Source organism: Canis lupus, chromosome 20 (assembly GCF_011100685.1).
Source record: "Canis lupus familiaris isolate Mischka breed German Shepherd chromosome 20, alternate assembly UU_Cfam_GSD_1.0, whole genome shotgun sequence".
In the NCBI taxonomy this organism is placed as follows: domain Eukaryota; kingdom Metazoa; phylum Chordata; class Mammalia; order Carnivora; family Canidae; genus Canis; species Canis lupus.
Genome location: NC_049241.1, coordinates 17,638,122 through 17,660,695, shown reverse-complemented (window position 1 = coordinate 17,660,695; position 22,574 = coordinate 17,638,122). Strand labels below are relative to the sequence as shown.

Sequence of the window (22,574 nt, the reverse complement as noted above, 5' to 3'; positions counted from 1 at the left end):
TACTGAGAGATGATACAGGAACCCCACAATTGCCTTCCCAAGGATTTTTAGGAGTAAATTTAACTATCCTTCATTTTCATCTCACCTGCCTTTGTAAGACATGATTCAGCTGGTTCTTCCTTATGATACCCCCTGTGTCTTCTGCTATAGATATTTGTTTGCCATGACATTTTCATATCCTTTCCTTTGCCTATTATTTCCTTCCTCCTCTTTTAAATTATGTTCACTTTTTGTACTTTAGATCCAGGTTGTTAGGCTTTTATCAATGTAACTGGGTTGTAAAAGTGTACATACACTCAGGTGTGTACAAAAATCATAGCCAAATTATTTTATGTAACTAACCTAAACTTTTTCATAGATTGTTATCCTTCTAGGCAGCAGAGAGAAACTTGTTTATCAGCAATATCTGAGTACCTTCCAATTTAACAGTATCTTCCAAGTTTAACTAGACCCTCTCCGTTAAATATTTAGCCAGGTTAGAAGTCAAGCTCCTGTTAGGGCTGCTTCATCTCCCCCCTCGCCATCCTCACCCCTGATGCAGCCTTTCCAGAGACAGCATCTGGATGTAAGTGAAAGATCTTTATTGTGTTTCATGGAGAAAAAGCTGCCTGGAGTTTACTTACTACTGATCTCTTTTCAGAATGACTCATCTGGTATTTGTGTGTTCACTGGTGGTGTCCAAGGGGTGCAGTTAATTGAGCTCTATTCCTGAGCAACTAGCTTTTTCACCAGCTAGTCAAAGACCTTGAGGTCTGGTCTCTTAGCTCGGTGGTGACCTTGGGGTCTGGTCTCTTGGCTCAGTCTTGATGACTTGGTCCCACCTCAGTAATTGCTGGTGTTACAGATCCACCCCGCAGACTGGCTGTGACTGTTTCTGGGCTTCATTTTCACTGACCAAGCTTATTGTTCTTGGGTAAAAAACCACTGTGGCCACATCGTTCTTCACAGCAATTCTTTTGGTAATCTCCCCATCCAGACCCTCAATTCCTTATCTCACTATTTTTGACCTGTGATCCATATCAAAAATTTCTCTGCTTATGACACTTTCCTTTATTACATCTTTCTAAATCCAAATACTGTTTCTATTAAAAAAATAAAGAATGAAAAAGAAAGACACATGTAAAAGTAGCTTAAGTTTTCACAGCTTGTATCCATTGAACTAGGTAACTTTTTACAATGCTGTCTAGGCTCATTATAATACATTTATGAACACTTTTACGTATAGGAATGGGATGCTACAGTTAATTTTGTAATAAAAGACTATTCTCCTGGACTCACTTGACTTCAGCTTGGGAAAAGATGACTAACTCAAACTGGGCCAGTTATATTCTCTTTCCCGAGCTCCTATGATGCAACCCTTATTTGTCAATCAGAAGCAAAAAAGAAAAATTACCTAATTGTTCAGAGAAAAGAATAGAGGTAAAAATAAGTCCAGTGTTGCAGGTACCTTTCCATTCCCTCTTCACATTTATTTCTGTGGCCTTGTTGTATTCTCACCCTTGGAAAATGGAAAGCACTTTGAATCTTCATAATGTTTCTGTTATATTTCTATAAGTTAACTCAAGTTGATTTCTGGTGTTTTTAATAAAGGATTTTTAATGAGCACATGTGTAGGGTTTCTTTCTTTCATGGCTAAATTACCCCATCAAAACCAAAATGATTGTTTTGGCCTTGATTTTGAATACTTTCAAAGAAAAATGATTCTAAAATGTTAAAGGAAGGGTAATCTCAATTTGTAGTTCCGAAGTGTGACAACTCAAATCAGTTTTCTTGCATTGTAGAGGTGAGGAGAATCCTTCTCTCTTCTTTGTTTGAGTCTCCATGTTACCAGTTTCATATTACCATATTCAGGAATTCAACTAGTTGCTGCAGTTGAAGCAGAAGAAAAAAATCTATTTCTGTTGGCTGATATTTGGATATTTTCTGTCTGTCCCTTTTACGAATATCCTCATAAAAATTTTACTCTAACTATTGTTGGTATTTTTAAAGAAAAATGGTTTGTTTTTTTTTCTTTAATGCAGTCTTAGCAGTATTTTCCTGCTATCTTAGAACACTGATACCTTAGAAACTTTTGTCTTCTTTAGTTTAATATTCTATAACATACGTTTTGCAGTGCTATGCATGGTTGGATTCTATTTTCAGGATTTTAAAAAGTATTTTTTAGAAATGTGTCAACTTGGTAGAATTATATGAATAAATCACGCACTCTCTAATTGTCAACTTGTTATCGTGTTTTAATTCTTTCTGGCAATGTCCAAGATCTTGAAAAGAAAAATAAAAACCACCAAAATATAAATTTCATGACAGTATTTTAAGTATCTAAAGAAAAATTATTTAAAATTGTTAGCAGATTAAAGAATAGTGTGGTTTTCTGGTCAGTACTATTTCATACAAAAAAATTACCCAACATTACTCAAACTAAAAGATACAGATTTATATTTATTTTCTTTCTATTTGATATTACCTCATAAGTACTAATCTTAAGCAATAATAGAAGCATTTAACACAAAAAGCATTTATATGTTTATAACTTTTTTAAAATATTGGAATAATATTAAACATACAGGAAAAAAAAGAAGAAATACAATTTTGTGTGTGTTTACAGGTACCTGTGGAGGCTTTATTTAAGTGTGTATAGGTGTGCATGTGTACATATGCATGAGTATTTTTTTAATTTACTACTATCTGATGGATGAATGACTTTCTTCTCTAACGAACTGCCCTTTTCCTGCTCTGTACTTGTTCCTATTTCTGTTCCTTAAATTGTCCCTTGAAATAGGCCTTCACATAATAGATAGGATTTTAAAATAATTATTATATCAATTTTGGTGCTATCTGTAGGTAGCAGAAGAGAATATTTAATCCTTACCTATCAATCACCGAAACCAAGAACCATCAAACAATAGCTAATTTTTACCTATCAACTCCCTCATCTAATCATTGTTTCCATAATATTTTGAAGCAAATCCTGGACATATGCATTTCCTTTAAAAGTATTTCAGTATATATTTGTTAAAGAATGTTCCTCTTTTAACAAAACCACAACACCATCATCACATCTGAAAACAAAATGGGGTTCTACTAGCCTACCTACCTTCTTATTGAAGTGATTATGAACTCTTGACAAAAGTTTAAGAAAATTTTGTTTGAAAGCATTAGACACCAGAAACAAAGAAAAATAGAAATAAATAGAACCCTTGAAAGGAAAGAAACCTGGAGAGATCCACATTTAACTAGTCTTTCCTGAAGGAATTCCCAATTTTGGGCAGGGAAAGCAACAGATTAAAGGCTTAACTATGAGAAGAGATTTCATCTGCTTCCACACCAGGGAGTAAGAGTTTTGTGTTGACATCCTACCTAATTGGAGGGGCTTCACAGGAACTTTGCTTTCAGTAGAAACCTTAGAAGGGACACATGTTAGGAATAAAATTTATAGTAAGGGCCATGGATTAAGGGCAAAGCAAAATCGCCCTGTCCAACAACGCCTAATAAAACATTCCATAGTATGTAAGTGATCTATAGATAATACAAATATATGCTAGAAAAAAAATTTCTTCTGAGAATGCTAACGAAATCTATCATCTCTACAGAGTATTATCTTCAATTTTCAATTTAATAATAAAAAACTACTATACCTATGAAAATAAAGCAGGATCACCATATTCAAGAGAAGAATAGTCAATAGAAACAGATCCAGTGGTGACTCAGATATACAAAGGTTTTATAATTACTTATGTTAAATATGTACAGGAAAAGATGGATGTGCTCAGTGAAGGCCTGGGATTTTCAGGAGAGGAATAAAAAGTATTAAAAAATGAATTAATTAGAAATCCCAGAACTAAGAAATACAATATTTCAAATTGCTAGAAACATCACTGGCTGGGCTTATGAGCAGATTAGGCATGGCTCAATAAAAGCAAAGAGCTTAAAGAATGGTTAATAGAACATTACTTTATGCTTGTCATAATTTGCAAGTCTAACTCATGTTTAAAATCCAGAGTGAACATCCACATACAAAAATGAATGTTTCTGAGTTTTAAATACTTAATATATTAAAGTGTACCTTTTAAAATTTGGAGGAATTTCCTGTATTTCCCCCCATTTCTTTCTATGTCTTCATGGATGTTCCAGTCACCTAGGTTTGAAATCTACTATACCTGGCTCTCTTGACACACCTTTGTGTGAATCATCAAGTCAGTATCATTGCAAATTTTTTTGTTCATTCTTTCAACTTCCTTTTTTAAAATTGTTTTTGCTGAAATTCCCTTCCTCCCTAAAAATAAATGTGTTCCCTTCTCCAAACATCAATATAAATTGATAGGTGGATGAATGGGATTATTAATAGAAAAATGGATATGTCAATCAACTTTGTTGATGCTCATTTTTATTTTTTTATTTTTTAAGATTGTATTTATTCATGAGAGACAGAGAGAGAGAGGGAGAGAGGCATAGACACAGGCAGAGGGAGAAACAGGCTCCATGCAGGGAGCCTGACATGGGACTTGATCCCAGGACTCCAGGCCCAGGCCCTGGGCTGAAGGCAGCGCTAAACCACTGAGCTACCCAGGCTGCCCCTGATGCTCATTTTTAAATTTAAATTGATTTTTTAAAGTATCTTAGTTAAACTCAATATTTTTTTCAGTTTTAACAAAATTTTATTTTCCCTTGGCAGTAATAAAAAAGAAAATCCTCTTGTCCTTAGGGAACTTAGATCACCTTGAATGTATGAGATTTATGTGATAGACCCGATTTATTGCTTATCCAACAATTCTGCCTTTCTTTCTTACTGTCAGAATCACAGCAAATTAGAGGAAGAACAATGTACCAAATATTGTATTAAATCAGAACTGATCTATGCTAACCCTCAGTTTCTGCCTTTCCTATTTGTCATGTATAACTTTTCCAATGGCACTTACAGGTGTGCAAACCCTTTCTGGCCCATAAAATGTCAAAAGAAATCTTCTGTGGTCTTCAGGCAAACTTTTATTTCCTAATAAGAAGACATAGGCTAATGGGGCACCGAAGTGGCTTAGTCAATTAAATGTCCAACTCTTGATTTCAGTTCCAGTCATGATCTCAAGAGTTCTAAGATCAGCCATGTGTCAAGCTCCACCTTGGGCATGAAAGATTCTCTCTTCCTCTCCCACTTCGTACCGCCACCAAAGACATAAGCTAAGGAGGAAAAAGTCCTTTCTCCCTACTGTCTTCTAATTTTGAATATAAATGTGATATCTGGAGCTTGCAACTATAAGGCAATAAGCCTAAAATGAACAGAACGAAAGCCAATGTGTCAACAAACATGGGTAAATGGAAAAAGGCCTAAGGTATTGATAACTTTTTTTATTTTTTTTAATTTATTTATGATAGTCACAGAGAGAGAGAGAGAGGCAGAGACACAGGCAGAGGGAGAAGCAGGCTCCATGCACCGGGAGCCCGATGTGGGATTCGATCCCGGGTCTCCGGATCGCAGGCGCCAAACCGCTGCGCCACCCAGGGATCCCAGTTATTGATAACTTGATTAAACTTTTGAACTAGCCTTTAAGTTCCTATTTCTAGACTTCTTATTAACTGTAATAACTATAGTTCTGGTTTTAGCCACTCTTAGTTGTTCTTTTTTTAATGTGCTGCCCCCCCCCATAATTCCTGATGAACAGAGCCTACATATGTGATATAGTTTAATGACAATGTAAGAAAGTATATAATTATATACTAAGCTAACAAAAATTAGGATAAGTTATTGTAACATGTACAATATAATTTGATCAATTAGTACCTTTTTGAATCAGAAATGCCATCATGGAAGATTTGCCTTAAACGGCAAGAGTTGGGCTGACTCTGTTTTCCCACCTGAGAGAAAATGAATAGTGAAAGCCTAGTAAAACTCAAATCTGTTTTCCTACTTTATATTTTTATGAAGGTTGAGTTTACTGGATAATAAATTACTTTTGCTTTCATTATCCCTAGTAAATGTAAAGAAATAAGTTAATAGTATATTTATGTTTTTAGTACAAACTTTCTGGTTTGGAAAATGATCTGAGTCCAATAACCTTCCAGTTGAACTGTCATCTACACATCTCCTAAATATTTGTCAGGATTTTTCTTAAATTCTATTGGAGATAAGAAATTGGAATCAGCACATTTACTTTTGTAGCAGTATTTGATTCATGGTGATTCGTTCCTTTTATTAAGTAGAAATATGCACTGTGCAAGTTCTTTCCCTCAGTATGAGTCCAATTTTATGGAATCAGTAAGGATAAAAGGTTTAAGGATAGTTTTATCGTTTCATCCCCAAGAGCTTTTCCAGTTTTCTCATCCCAAGTTTGAATGACAGATTTATAATAAAGTTTTTTAACTTTAGTCATTTGTGGGCTCTATCTTCACAGATAAAAACTTCATAGTTTTTCCATATCAACTGAACTACCATTTATTCAATAACTTCCTAATGTGATTTATTTTTTTACTTAAATTATTCTAGCTTTACCCTACAGCAATAGACATTAAATATTACTTTGATTTTCTAGTGATATTTTTCTAATAGGCATTTCAATAAGTCAATATTAAAATAAATATATTTATGTTCAGCCTAAGTAATATGTACATCACATGTTGCGAAACACTACATAAATTTCCTATCAATATTTTTGTCTGTCTGACTTATCCAAAGAAAACATGAAAGACACCAAAAAATTTTTAAAAAACTCAACATCACTCATCATCAGGGAAATAAAAACCAAAACCACACTGAGATACCACCTCCCACCTGTCAGAATGACTAAAATTAGAAACAAAGGAAACAGCAAATGTTGATGAGGATGCAGAAAAAAGGGAAACCTCTTACACTGCTGGTGGGAATGCAATCTGGTGCTGTCACTCTGGAAAACAGTCTGAGTTTCCTCAAAAAGTTAAAAACAGAACTACCCTATGACCCAGCAATTGGACTAGTAGATATTTACCCAATGAATACAAAAATACAGATTTGAAGGAACACATGCTCCCTGATGTTTATAGCAGCATTATTAACAATATCCAAATTAATGGAAAGAGCCCAAATGTCCATCAACTGATGAATAAATAAAGATGTGGTACATATATGCAATGGAATATTACACAGCCATCAAAAAGATTAAAATCCTGCCATTTGCAACAATGTGAATGGAGCTAGAGTGTTTTATGCTAAGTGAGATAAGTCAGAGAAAGACAAATACTATATGATTTTACTCATATGTGGAATTTAAGATGCAAAACAGATGAACATATGGGAAGGGGGAAAAAAAAGACAAACCACAAAACAAATTCTTTACTATAGAGAACTGAGGGCTCCTGGAGGGGAGGTGAGTGGGGAATCGGCATTAAGGCACTTGTGATGAGTACTGGGTGTTATATGTTACGTGATGAATCACTAAATTCTACTCCTGAAACCAGTATTACAGTATATGTTAACTAACTGGAATTTATTTTTTACTTATTTATTTTTTTAACTAACTGGAATTTAAATAAAAACTAATAATAATATACTATAGTAAACTATAATAAATAAAAACTAGTAACAATAAATAAACCTTAAAAAATAACAATAATTGCAAAAATAATGGTAAGAATGATTTTGTCTATCTGAAAGCCTTTCTGTTTTCCCTATATACTTTATCAAACCTGCTTGTCTGACTACCTAACATACTTCCTTTCTTCTTTTTTTGTGACAAGATAAATGAAACTTCATTTGACATGAAACTAAGAAGTGTAATGAGTGTGAATCTTTCCACTTAGAAAATCTATTTTTCCCTTTATTTTTTTTTTAAGTATTTTTTTTCAATTTTTATTTATTTATGATAGTCACAGAGAGAGAGAGAGAGAGAGAGACAGAGACACAGGCCGAGGGAGAAGCAGGCTCCATGCACCAGGAGCCCGATGTGGGATTCGATCCCGGGTCTCCAGGATCGCGCCCTGGGCCAAAGGCAGGTGCCAAACCGCTGCGCCACCCAGGGATCCCTATTTTTCCCTTTAATTCCAGTATAGTTAACATACTGCATAATAGTGTAATACTAGTTTAAAGTGTACAATATAGTGATTTAACACTTCTGCACAATATCTGGTGCTCATAACAAGTACCTCCTTAATGCTCCTTAATGCTCATCACCTATTCCACCCATCCCCTTACCCACCTCCCCTGTGGTAACCATCAGATTGTTCTCTATAGTTAAGAGTCTGTTTTTTGGTTTCTCTCTCTCTCTCCCTTCTATTTTTTTTCCCTTTGCTCATTTGTTTTGTTCCTTAAATTCCACATTAGTGAGGTCATATAGTAATTGTCTTTCTCTGACTAACTAACTTATTTCACTTAGCAGAGTACTCTCTAGCCTGATCTCTGTCATTGCAAATGGCAAGATTGCACTCCTTTTTATGGCTGAGTAATATTCTATTGTGTATATATACCACATCTTCTTTATCTGTTCATCAGTTGATGGCTACCGGGCTGCTTCCGTAATTTGGCTATTGTAAATAATGTTGCTACAAACATTGGGGTGCATTTATCCCTTTGAATTAGTGTCTAGAAATCTATTATTTCATCACAGATTATTTCTTCCCTTAGCTACCATACTAAAAGTCAGATTCTCTATATCTGCTGAGGGATGTGCCTTTAGGGGGGAAGTGAATATCGTTTTTTTTTTTTTAATTAAAAAATAAGAAGATAAGCAAGATAAATTATTCTACCCATATGTTATTTAAGTTAATGTAGGAATACCTCAATTGGAAGGATAGTTGTTTTAATTATAGAAATTCACTCTGCTTATAATGAGGGTAAGAAGACAGACTTGAGGGATGCCTGGGTGACCCAGTGGTTGAGTGTCTACCTTTGGCTCAGGGCATGATCCCGGTACTGGGGATCGAGTCCCACATCAGGCTCTCCACGGGGAACCTGCTTCTCCCTCTGCCTGTGTCTCTGCCTCTCTCTCTGTGTATCTTGTGAATAAATAAAAATCTTTAGGAAAAAAAAAGACAGACTTGATTGCAGTTATTTTCTAGGAAAAAATTTTGGTTACACCAAGGCAATTAAATATACCTTAATGTAATGTTTTTAAAATAAATATCACTGAATATTTTTAGTCTCACATAAATGAGAAAATAATTCTCTGATGAGAAGTAATACACAGCAATGCAAGAAAGTCAACAAGAATTTTATAAAGTGATAAATTGGAATAAAGTAGGGGAATTTAAAAAAAAATACAGTTATATGAAAATTACAATATGCAGTTACAATGAAGAGAAAGAAGCCTAAGTGAATAAACAGTGAATTGGTTTGGGTGCAAATATTTCAATTAGAAGGACACAGTTTCTTAGATAAAAATATATTTCTATCCTAATTTATACTCATTTTATAGGGGAGAATATTTGGATGCAAAATAAATTGAGACCATAATATTAAGCTTATATAGTTAAGATACATGGATTAGTCTCAAATTTTTATTCATCTAGACTTGTTGTGGGGGGTGAATAACTATTCAGATGCCTGGTAATAAGGATTTAAGTCAACAGTTTCCTTTGATAACACTTATTCCCAAACCCAATCTGCTCATGAAATTTCAAAACAAAACAAAGCCCTTAACATTTATAAGTTGCTAACACGAGGAAATTATATGGAGTTTTTTTAAAGATGTAGGTAACATGCTTCATCATAAAAAAGCAGAATTCTTCAAATTACACATTACTTTTCATGATTGCTGTTTAAACTTAAGCTTTTGGCTTAGGTTGGCTCATGGGACAATTCCACCTTATCCTATTCGCCTTTATTTAACGTAATACAAGAGATTTTCTGGTTGAATCTTGGGGTTTTTTGTTGTTGTTGTTGTTGTTGTTGTTGTTGAATCTTGTTTTCATAGGTCTAAATCCCCCATTTAATCAATTTCACAGTAGCTTCTGTGTGCTGGTGAGAAACGTATGTTTTTTTTTTTTTCTCTTCTGTTTTTATTTTTCTCCCCTGCTTAAGTGAAAGATTTGTGAACCTTATTAAAGAAGGATTTATCCATTCGCCTCTGCTTTATTCAACTAAATTACCTATGCTACTTTGTGATATGGAATTTGCTTAGTTGCTTTTATACTTTGGATGCAAGTATCATATTTAAGATCATATAAAGATGTGTTAAGCCACTTGCTTGGTGTTCCATGGAATGGATTTCCTTCAAGAAACCAGAAATAAATACAGTTATTATCAGTATAAGTTCTATGCCAAGAAACAGCAAAGCTTTCTTGAATAAGAAACAAAATGTTTTGGGAATGCCATATATCATGGAACCATGATACATACTTGTGCTGAATTAGAGATTGATGATGCTCTACATCAAACAGGTTTCAGCAGATCTAATATCTAAATTGCTTTTTTCTTTTCAATAATAAAGAATTTAAAAATAATAATAATAAAGACTTATTTACATTGATTTCTTCATATTCTCTTATTAAATCATCCCAATGGTAATGATCTATACTTGATAATCAAAGTGAAAAGTGAAAACATAAGCCAAAAAGTAAAACAAGAGAAAAACTTACCTGTTAACTTCATTAACCCCATGATATAACCATCTAAGTTAAAGGCTTAAATATTATTATTAAGATGGGCTTAATTTTCCTCTTTTTCTAAACTAGTTTCAGCAAAGTACAAACTGTGGCTTTTATCATAGTCTGTACTTATTATGGTAATTTATATGTTTATCTCTGTAGGGTGTATTGTTGGTCTACTAAAATATAGTTTTCAAAAGGACATATACTTTGTCTCTTGTTTCTCTGATGCACCACTGACATCGAGCACAATGCCTGGCACCTGGCGAATATTTGTCTGAATAAATGCCCAAATGGCCTAGAATAATTACGTTATAAACCAAGTACTATCTGTGTTTCCAGGCCATGTCACAACGTCTATATTTGGACAGACATTGAAACTCATCAATCTAATTCCCAATGAAGGAATTCTACCCATTGCATAATCAAGATATTGTCAGATAGTTTTCGTCTCTTAGAGCAACAGAAATAAAGACCTACTGCAATTGGTTGGAAGCAACCATCACTAGTCTCCCTCTGTCTCCTGTTTTCTCTTCTAGACTAAAGCAATAAATAAAATGACATTCTGCTCTCTCTTGAGTTATCTGATGAAATATTCTGGTGTTTCAGTGCTTGATCGTGAAGGCAAAAAGGTAAGGGTTCTTTTAGATACACTATGTGGCTACGATAAAGTAATATAGGTGACTGGTTTGGAATTTTGAAGTGACTAAATCTAACCAGGTTCAGACACAGAAAGTTTTAAAAATCTTCAGGAAGTTTCCAGAATGGAGAAATACCAACGTTAAGTGGCTTTAAATGTTATAAATGCAGGTAATGGAAACAAAAGACATTATTAAAAGGAGCCACAGAAGTTTTCCATTTTTATCAAGACATCAAAATTCCCGGCTTCTTTGGCTCTCTGAATGAGTTAGAAAAACTCCATCTTTACCTATTTATTTAAAAAATATGAATAATAATTTGTCTCTAAAGTTCTCAGAGTTATTTGTAATTTGAAAAAAGGACTTATTAATCCAAATGTCTTTTTATTTCCCCCCTGAATGCCTTCTTAATGGTTGACTTTTAGACTGAGGTAGTTCCTTAAAAAATTAAAAATAGAACTACCATATGATCCAGAAATTCAACTTCTGGGGCATTTATCCAAGAAAAACAAAATCGGTAACTCAAGAAGATTATCTGCACTCCCAAGTTACTGCAGCATTATTTAACAATGGCCAAAATATGGAAATAGCCCAGGTGTCCATCAATGGATGAATGAATAAAGTTGTTGTCTAGGGGCTTCTGGGTGGCTCAGTCAGTTAAACAGCCAACTCTGGATTTTGTTTAGGTCATGATCTCAGGGTCCTGGGATTGAGCCCTGCATCAGGCTCTGCACTTAGCATGCAGTCTGCTTGAGATTCTCTCTTGAGGACATAAAGCTAAGTGAAAAATATATCAGACAGAGAAAGACTAATACTGTATGTTGTATACAGATTTTGTATACACTATTGGTAGTCCCAGAGGTAGGGTGTAGGCGGTAGAAGAAACAGGTGAAGAGGGTAAAAATGTGCAAACTTCTAATTTAAGTTGGGATGATGTACAGCATTGTGACCATAGTGAATAATACTTATAAGTTCTCATCACAAGAAAAAATTATAATTATATATGTGACAGATGTTATCTAGACTTACTGTGTTGATCATTTCATAATATATATACAAATAGTGAGTCATTATTTTGTACACCTTAAATTAATATAATGTGTGCCACTTACACCTCAATAGAAAATTGTTTAATTTTTTTTTTAAATACCAGGGAAGAAGTGAAAAGTTAGGGAATTTAAATTGGGGCAAGTAATTTAGAGATCACCTACTTAGCGTTTTAAAGTAGGATGTAATAAGACTGATTTGCTTCTCAAAAATGTAGGATAGAGTTTAGGTAGACTAATTAGGAAGGCAAGGATGTTGTGAACTTTTTTTTTTTAATAACAGGCAAGAGAGAGGAATTCATTTTGAAAAGTTATCTACTTAAGACAACTATAAGGAATGAAAATAAGCTTCTTTAAAGTAAATATGGTTAGGAGACAAGAAATAACAAAATCCAGCTAAAGATTATTTAGGCTAATGATAGATCAGTCACCTAAGGGACATAGCTTCTAAATAAAATGTGGATGGCAGTCCATGGTGGAATGTATTGTAGAATGCCAAAGAAGGTCTAAAGGAGAAAACAAAACAAAATAAAACATTGCATTTGGCAACAAAAATGAACTACTTTGAGATTATACAACTGTTGAGTTTTGGTACCAGAATACATTTTAAAACACTTAAAATGGGTGTGCCTGGGTGGCTTAGTCAATTAAGTGTCCAACTCTTTGGCTCAGGTCATGATCTCAGGGTCATGATATTGAGTCCTGTGCTGGGCTAAGTCTACTTGGGGTTCTCTCTCTACCTCTTACTCTGGTCCTCCCTTGTCTCTCTCTCTCAAATAAATAAATAAATAAAATCTTTAAAAAATGCTAATTCAGTATTTATGTGTAAAGAGGGGGAAGGGATTGATCAGAACTGTTTAAATAATAAAGAACTGTGATATGTATCTATAACCAGGAATGATTTTAATTATTCCTATAATGAGGAACCATCATGATTATGTACTGATCAAATAGTGAGACATAAAGAATAATATTTTACATTTATATTCAGCAGAAGAATCTAGGCTTAGTACTTCTTTCTGAAGTAGGCATGTGGAATTTGAGACTGGAATATCAGGCTGGGATTCAAGTGCAGAGAAGGGAAAGAAATGAGAGTATACAAGGGGTCTAGGGAGGACAGTGAAACACCCCAACTTGTTACCTACCTTGACCTATGTAGAAAGGTACTTCCATACAAGACTCAGAGAAGAATCCAGAAAACATATTGTCTAGCATTCTTTTTGGTCTGTAGTTCTTTAGGGTTACATACCTAAGAATCATCTGGAGGAATTGGTTAATAGGTCACTTCTGATACAATACATCTGGAATGGGGTCTGAATTCTGTATTCGTAATAAGTTCTAAGGTGATGTCTGCGCTGCTGATAGTGATCACAATCAGAGTAGCAATGTCTAGAGCAGACATTCTGAAAGCCCAATGTGCATCTAAACAACCTGGAGGGCAGGTTAAAACAGGCAGCACTGCACTCCACCACCAGAGTTTCTGATTCAGGAGGTCTGGGGTGGAACCTACTAATTTGCTTGTCTAACAAGTTCCTGGGTGATGCTGATGCTGCTGGTTGGGGACCCCTTTGAGAACCGTTTGTGGAGAATATCACATTAGGCTGTGTTTTGTTTGTTTGTTTTGACTCAGAGAGTGGACTTTCTTTCATTTATTTCTTTCTTGGTCTTTTTGGCTTCTCAGCCAGGACTATCATCTAGGGTGGAATCTTCTAGAACTACTGCTCTAACTACATGAAATATTTGAAATTTGACACCAACTATATACACATTAGTTGTGCTAAGTAAAATTTGATCTGAAGAAAAATGAGTTTAATCTTTTTAATACACTGCTTTTATCATATGTCTTTTGATTAAATAAACCAATAACAGCCAGATTCTTGAAGTGAAAAGTCCGATAAAGCAAAGCAAATCAGATAAGCAAATAAAGAATGGTGAATGTGACAAGACCTATGTACATAAACTGGTAGAGCTTCACAGAAGGTTAATGATGCTGAGGGAGAGACACATTCTGTAGCAGATCATGAACCTTATAGAAGAACCTGGACACTTTCATATCACGAACATGACATTTGATTTTTGACCTTTGCTCGCTGGACAAAACCACAGTCTATAAACTACAGAGATACCTGGAAACATTTGGAATATCCTGAGGATATAACTGGATGCATCAAAAGCTTTTTTTTTTTGGTTGTGATTTTTTGTTTGTTTGTTTATATGAAAATACTCAGAATGATGCAACCAAAAAGGAAAAAATAAAAATCAAACAACCTTCAGAAAAAAAACACAAAACACAAAAGTGTTGCATTCTCACTTAGAGGAAAAATGTAAATACTTTATATGCAATGTCTTCTGCTATTTTTTAAACCCTTTCACCCCTTATAGTTTTCCCTACCAACTCTAGCTAAACTGTTATAGCTGGGTTCCCCCAAAGGAAATGGTTTCTTTTTCTATGACATCTTATTCTCCAGTCAAATATTGTTTCTGCCAATCTTTCCAGGTCAAAATTACACATATCTTCAAAATTTATCTCAATTCTTTGCTTTAGAAAGATCCTTAAGTAGCCAGTTTCAAATATGCTTCATCTTTTCTCTGAATATTTTATGTTATTGTTTCTGTTATTTACAACATTGTATGTGAAAATTCAAAGTTTTAGAATTATGAGATAAAATATTAGAATATTTCATTTTTCCCAGGATACATATCCCAGTGTCTTACAGTGTTCAAGGCATGAGTTCAGGAATTAGACTCTCTGGGTTCAAATCTGTCACTCTCACATCTCTTCAGTTGACATACCACAGACCATGTCTCTAAACTACAATGTTAATTTCTGAAATTGGTGTGTTGTAGCTACTCAGAGCTTTAATTAGCTTTTACATAAAATGGAATAATACATGCTTCATAGCACTCAATAAGCAAAAATGTTTAATGAACAAATACTGAGTAAATAACTTGGCATTGTACCCTCGGCAACTGGTCATTTAAATTTGGACATGAGAGTGTATATTGAAAGCAAGAGGATTTTGATAATGAATTTTTGGTAATTTGCTAATTAAGGGATTTATAATGACTGTAGAAATAGAGTGACTATAAACTGAAACAAGGCATGTAGGCCAAACCAGGTGTAGAACTTTTAGAAATGTCCTGGAAAATCAACAACGTATGGACACTACATGCATAGCATGAGTTCAGATTTATTGAATTAATGCTTTAAACAATGTTGGAATCCTACTGAGAGTTAGTTCGGCTACTCAGGTACACTAAGCATGAAGATTTAGTGATTTAAATATGATAATGTGGGAAATCATAAAAGGCTATGCCGGAATTTGAGCACTTTTGCAGCAAGAAAACAGAAAAATAGCACCTGGCATCCAGTAGTTGCCCTAGCACTATTAGCTTGAACTTGGTATTACTACAAACTGGCCTGATGCTCACAGACAGACCTCGCTGTTCCCTTGTTGTGCGCATAAAAAAATCTCATAGAACATTTAAAAAACATAAAAAATCTCAACATCAGTCTATGAGCATGATGGGTTAAGACAAAAACAAGACCACTCTATTAATCATGTCTGAATAGAGACTAAACATGGATATTACCCAAACCATTACCAACACCACTTTCTCTCATGTGATATGAGTGCTGCTTTTTTTGCTCATTATAGCTGAAGGATCTAGTCTTCCCTACTTTTAGATAAGATTTCTTAATATATCCAGTCATAGAGTTATCCCTACTCCCTGAGAATAGCCAATCCAGAGCAAACCCCTGCTTCCTTGAGCTCTCCCTCAAATCACTTCACACAATCCCAATACTATAACAAGTCCTTTCTAGCACCCTCCTACTGAGCTGTTCCATGATTCCTCATGATGAGTGTCGTCCCTCAGTGCCACCGCTGATAAACCCAACTTGTTCAACTACAGCTGTGATACTGATGCACTTTGGCAGGGGGTGGGGCCGGGGGCACTGGTAGCAGATCCCTTTGGACAGTTTTGTGGAAGACAGTGTAGGAGGTGGGGGTGAATAAACCTCTTACAATTTTAACTGACACTGTCTTCCTAGATCACATTGAAAGATATTGGAGCATTTGTTTTGTCCAAGTGCTCCACACTTTAAGCAGATTTGTTAAGTGTAAAGGCAGATTTATATAATAGTTAAAGCAGTTAAAGATTGTGTGTTACCTCCAAGGATTATTACTTCTGCAGTTCACTCTGGGAGAGTCCTTTAAATAACAAATTCTCCTAGTGCATTTAAGTGTGATTGATTATCAGAAATTTGATTTAGGAGAAACTTTTCATGAACACATTGAAAGCGGGATACAGCTGTAAGGGGAGATATTAGAACTTGTTGGTCTAGACAGTAATTTGATTTGCATTCATTTTTTAGTTTCTAGGTACACTATTCTAAACTTAATTAAAGCCAACTGGGAAAAAAATTGTTTGAAGAAAGGATGTTTCTTAAGGGCTCAATGTGAAATATGAAAACATTTCTGGTTTTTCAGATGAACATTTTATCACCTGAGGTGAGAGAAAAATGCACCTTCTCTATATTTTCCAGAGAATAAATTGGCACCAAACACTTTTAGTAATTCAGTTTTTAAAGATAAACAGCTTCTATTTTCTTTACTATCTATCTTATTCTCTCCTTTTTCAATGTTGTGTAACAATAAGACACTCTTCACAGCACATACCTTGTTTGAACCCGGTTAATTTCAAAAGCTTTATTAGATCTTGTTTTTGCAACATTTTTATTGGAAATATGTATATATTTTTAATATTGCTGAAAATGAATTATGCTTTGGTATTATTCCCTTCCAAATTGTTCCCTTTGTTTCTGGCAGAAAGTCATGAACCAGAAGTGGCCACAATGATCTCTTTTTTGCTATAATATACCTGATAAGAAGTGATTTCTCATGGAGTCTGTGTGTAACTTGGTCATCAGATTTCATTCATTGTAGGAATAAGACACATTGCATATTTTGGGAAGAAATGATGGACAGATCTATTGTTTTAAAATTTTAGTCATAATTTTTAACTGCCTTTAATGTCACATAAATAACCATACAGTTCATTTTGGTGAGTCTTTACACTGTGGGAATGGTAACAGCAAAGTGAAAACCCATTTCAACTCTGTTTAGGTCAGTCAGGTCAATTCTGGGTTCAAAGAATGCGGCTAAAGGCAGTGATGTGAAGGAAGCCTGGAGTGGCCAGGATATAGACATAATCTTTGCTGGAAGTAGCTAGTATGTCATGCACAAATGCCCAATGGGAGGCATAACTTAGTCCGCACATACAATCATTTGTGCATTGAACTTTCTCTCCTTTAAGTCCTCATTTTTTTTCAGATAAAGGAGTTTGATTTATTTAAAAGTGAGTTAAACTAATGATTTAACCAAAATGATTAAGCTAGAGTTTAAATCATATTAGAACACCTGTATCTTATCATTTCCAGTTCATTTATTTCATTTTAAGAAAATGATGATAATTTTAATTTTAGTTTTGAAGAATTTGGTTTCTTAAAATGTTACTTGATTCCTCAGATCAACTACTCCAATGTTTACAAAGTTCGAGTTTCTTTAAACATTTTATTTATTTTAGAGAGAGAGAGAGCAAAGGAGCAGGGGGCTAGGGGATGAGGGAGGGAGAGAATCCTAAGCAGGCTCCATGCCAAGTGTCAACCCCACTCTGAGCTCAACCTCATGACCCTGAGATCGTGACCTGAGCCGAAATCAAGAGTCCGATGCTCAACCAACAAAGCCACCCTGGCCCCCTACAAAGTTGTTTTATGCACAGAATTCATTCTTCACAATAATCTCACTCAGTATCCCAGTATATAAAATATGTAATATCAGAGCCTATATTATTGACTGTAGGAGAAGGAAGTATAAAGCTCTTCCTGCTCCAGTATCCCTTTCATCACCTTTCCCTTTCCCAAATGGGTGGGTGATACTTGAGGCACTCTCTGAAGTGCTAAGGTCTTCAGAAGTGAAGGTGGAAAACTTCAGAGGGTCAAGCTCCTCATTGTATGAGGGAGGAGTTGCAGTTTCAGTTTTGGGAACCAACAGCTATCGAATGATAGAGATTAAACAAGAATACAAACACCTTTATTCTCAGCCCAGTTATTTTTTATTCATATTACTGTAATTTAGTGATTGCTTAATCATTAGGTCTTTTTTTTGAGAAAAAATAAGATGCATTGTAGAAGGAATTGGAAAGTACTGGGGAAGAACTAGAGGTTTAAGTAGAAAAATAAAGTATGAGGCATAATGACTTATATCTTGCTCTTAAAATCTTATATTCCTTTTTAATATTAATTTCTGTAATTACTTTGATAAAGACCAAATAGCTGCTCATAATACACAATCATCTTGCTGACCAGCCTTTGGTTTGGAACTACAAAACCAGATTATGATCCTATAAGATAAAATTTTTGTTTCGTGTCTCTCTATAACACTTACTGACATATTTAGTAAACAAAATACTAAGTGGGTCTCTGCATGGCCAGCTCCTTGTCATCCCTCAGGGATCAAGTTAAATTTCATTTCCTCAGAGATTTTCAGCAGGCTCTACTTGTCATTTTTTTTCTCTCTCTCTCTCTCTCTTTATTTCTTTCTCTTTTCTTTCTTTCTTTCTCTTTTCTTTCCTTTTCTATTCTATTCTTTTCCTTTTTCTTGTCATTTTCTAGAATGACACTTGTTTACCTCCTGCAGATGAAATAATCCAGATTTATCCTTTTTGTATTTTTTTAATGATTTCTGATTCTGCATATCTAAACTGTAAGCTTCATCATGCCAAAGTTCATGTCCCTCTTTCTTGGTCACTGTTGTATCTCTAGCAACTAATACAGTTCTTGTCACATGACAGGTGCTCAATATATAATTATTGGACATGTAAATGAATATATTATATAAATAGCTATCTCATGTATATTTCAATATCAGTCATGTATAAATACTTTCTAAGATGCATGTCAGGGACGCCTGGATGACTCGGTGGTTGAGTGTCTGCCTTTCGGCTCAGGGCATGATCCTGGAGTATCAGGATCTAGTCCCACATCGGGCTTCCTGCACGGAGCCTGCTTCTCCCTCTGCCTGTGTCTCTGCCAATATCTCTCTCTCTCTCTCTGTCTCTCATGAATAAATAAATAAATAATCTTAAAAAGAAGATGCATGTCATATCTATTTGTACAAACACATTCGTAACTTGATATTCAGTACTGAAAAATTAGAGCTCTGCATGTTCCTAAAATTGTCAATGGTACTTGTCGGATGACGTCTTGATGTGCATTTGTGGTGCTTATATTAGGTTGTAGAGTTCAGTGAGCAAAGTTGATGAGGAAATACTTGGCCATATGCTTCTTCAGAATCGCAGTAAAAGTGTGACTGACTCTCCAGCTTTTCCTTTCAATAACTTTGAATTTCCAAATGGTTCAGTTACTTTCATAATTTTCATCTTTGGCTTTCTCTCCAATTGTTACAAAATTAAAGTCAGAAATACAAGGAAAGATTAGAAAATATAAATTGAATGTTTTCTACCCCCTAGAGTTCCTATGACTTTGAAAATCATAATGTACCCAATACTTGAATTGTATTTAATAAGCAGCTCAGAGTATTCTAATCAATCAATAATCAATTGACCATCTCTTTAATGAAAGCTTATGGCAGCATTGTGATACAGACATGTAAATTTGTAAGAAAAGATCCCTTCCTTTAGAGAATATAATGTCTATTAATGATGAAAGTGTTACCCTGCAAACCAATTATTTAATTGTTTAAACCAAGTAGCATTAATTATATAGGTAATCAAGATAACTAAGAAGTGAAGCACTGTGAGCAAGGATCATGATGGATGTTTAATGAAAGAGTTTGTATTTAATCTTAGCTTTGAGGAGTAGATAGTATTTACAGAGGTTATGGAATTTTTTAGGAGCTGGTGGGGAGGCAATACACAAAAGTTCAGGCTTCAAAGGAAAAAGACAACTTAAAGAAATGTGGTTGAACCTGGTAGAGCCAGACGTCTAAGAAGTAGAAAGAAATGAAGTATTGTCTATTGGATAAGAAAAGTTAATGGAAGATCTTAGTTATGAAGCAGTTTCATGCAGTATGTAATATGGAAGCATCTTTTGTCCTTATGCAATTCAATGGTATGATGCAACATGTATTTTTAGAAAATTAATCTGGCAATGATATGCATTCATTTAAAAAGGAAAAAAAAGGATTTAGAGAAAGGGAAGTAAAAATATATGTTTAACTCTTCTTTTCTCAAGAATTTCTGGCTTTTTGAAAATATTCTTTAGTCATCCAAAACATAGTTTCCATCTAGACCAATACATGAATCACTCATAGCTTAAATATGACAAGGTATGTACCAAATGTATCCCAAATTGCAGATATATGATTTAGAGACATTTTTGTTTATGAAGATATACGCAGTTAAGCACTTCTTACTTACTGTTATATTGAAACAAAACGCTCATAGACAACTCTGTGACAGCTCCATGCAGATGAAATGTTTTCATTAGGTTTATGATAATAAACCAAACCCAAAACAAGTTTATAGAGTGTGTGTAACGGTAGGAAATGAAATGAGAAGAAATTCATAATGATATCTCACTAGCATTCAAATTGATCAGTAGATAGTGAGTGGGTGATTACCATTGATCTATTTCATATGCGCATACAACAGATGTTATCTTTAAACACCTCCAAAAATATGTTTCAAGCTGAAATCCACAATCAATAGTCTTTGAAAAGACTGAAGACTTGAGATGGATGCCAGGAATGAAAAAAAGTTGGCAGCATCTCAGACCATGTCAGGAGGAGAATCAGCATTTCTGAAGGTGATAAAAGACACACTTTTTAATTTCAGGATTTAAACGTAGTTTTTGGAGTTTTTTTATTTGTTTTTCGAAAAGCTATATTAGATTTAGCTATATCAACAGCCAGAATTAATTTATTCCTAGAATTAAACTGAGAGTTATATATCTGGTTGAGCAAACCAAAAGCCTAGGAGTCATCATTGATGTGTTCATTATTAACATGGCCCACACCTAATCCATGACCAAGTGCTGTTGATGTCACTCACTACATATCACAGTACAGCCAGCTCTTTTTTTTTTTTTTAAAGATTTTATTTATTTATTCATGATAGTCACAGAGAGAGAGAGAGAGAGATTGACACAAGCAGAGGGAGAAGCAGGCTCCATTCAGGGAGCCCAATGTGGGATTCGATCCCAGGGTCTCCAGGATCGCACCCTGGGCCAAAGGCAGGCACCAAACTGCTGCGCCACCCAGGGATCCCAGCCAGCTCTTCATCATCTCTGCTGCCATCATCCTTGTTGAAAATGACATCAGTCCCCCGTGATTATGTACCATACATTCATGCTGATCCTTGTGCAGTCTATTCTGTACCTAGCAGCCAGTGTGATCTTTTCTGTACTTCTCTGCATCCCACATTAAAACCTTTTCATGACTTCTTATTCTTAGGAAACAACTCCAAATCCTTAATGACTAAAGGCTAAGTATGTCCTCATCTCTACCTATCTTTGCAGACTCATGCCATCACCCCCTCTCCACGTCTTCCCATAAGAGCCATTTCCTCACAGCACATATTCTGTGCAGATACTGTTTCTTATGTCTGGAATGCCCTCTGCCACCTCTCTTCCTATTCAACTATTTGTTCCTTGAATATTGGCTTCAACTTGATTCTTGGGGAAAGACTTCTTTGAGCTACTAGTTTAGAACCTGTGATATTGTTATATGATGTCTAAGTATCAGGTTCCTTTTAATTCAGAGCACTCAAATCTTTTATAATTATAAACTCATCATTTTGACTTTTTATTTTATATTTGTCTCATGTACTAGACTTGTGTTATGTGAAAGCAGAGGCCATGGCTTCTTTTTCTTGCCATTCTTTTAAAAACTATTTTCTTGTGACGCCTGGGTAGCTAGCGGTTGAGCGTCTGCCTTTGGCTCAGGTCATGATCCCTGGGGTCCAGGGATCGAATCTAAAACTAAAATTATTTTCTCGCTTGTTGGAGGTAGGGATAGAGGGAGAGAAAGAAAGAGAACCTTAGGCAGGTTCCATGCCCAGCATTGAGCCTGATGTAAGACCCTGTCTCATGACCCTGAGATCATGACCTGAGTCAAAATCAAGAGTGGGAAACTTAACCAACTGAGCCACCCAGGTGTCCCTCTTTTGCCATTTTACCCCTAACACTGCACATGCTGGACACATAGTGGGTTTTTTATTTTCTTTTATTCCCACACTTTTGACTAGTACTTCTTAGACCTGTTGATAAGTGCCTTAACCACACAGGCCACTGGTTTCCCATCTGTAAAATGGGTAATTGCTA

The 22,574-nt window shown here is 35.0% G+C and overlaps 1 long non-coding RNA gene across 1 annotated transcript in view; it reads left to right on the top strand.

Annotated features, from left to right (window-relative positions):
• Window positions 1-22,574, top strand: part of LOC111091266 — a 33,265-nt gene that overhangs the window by 1,749 nt on the left and 8,942 nt on the right. The window contains exon 3 of the long non-coding RNA XR_005374716.1: window positions 11,085-11,177. This is a non-coding gene — a long non-coding RNA (uncharacterized LOC111091266). The remainder of the gene's footprint in view (window positions 1-11,084; window positions 11,178-22,574) is intronic.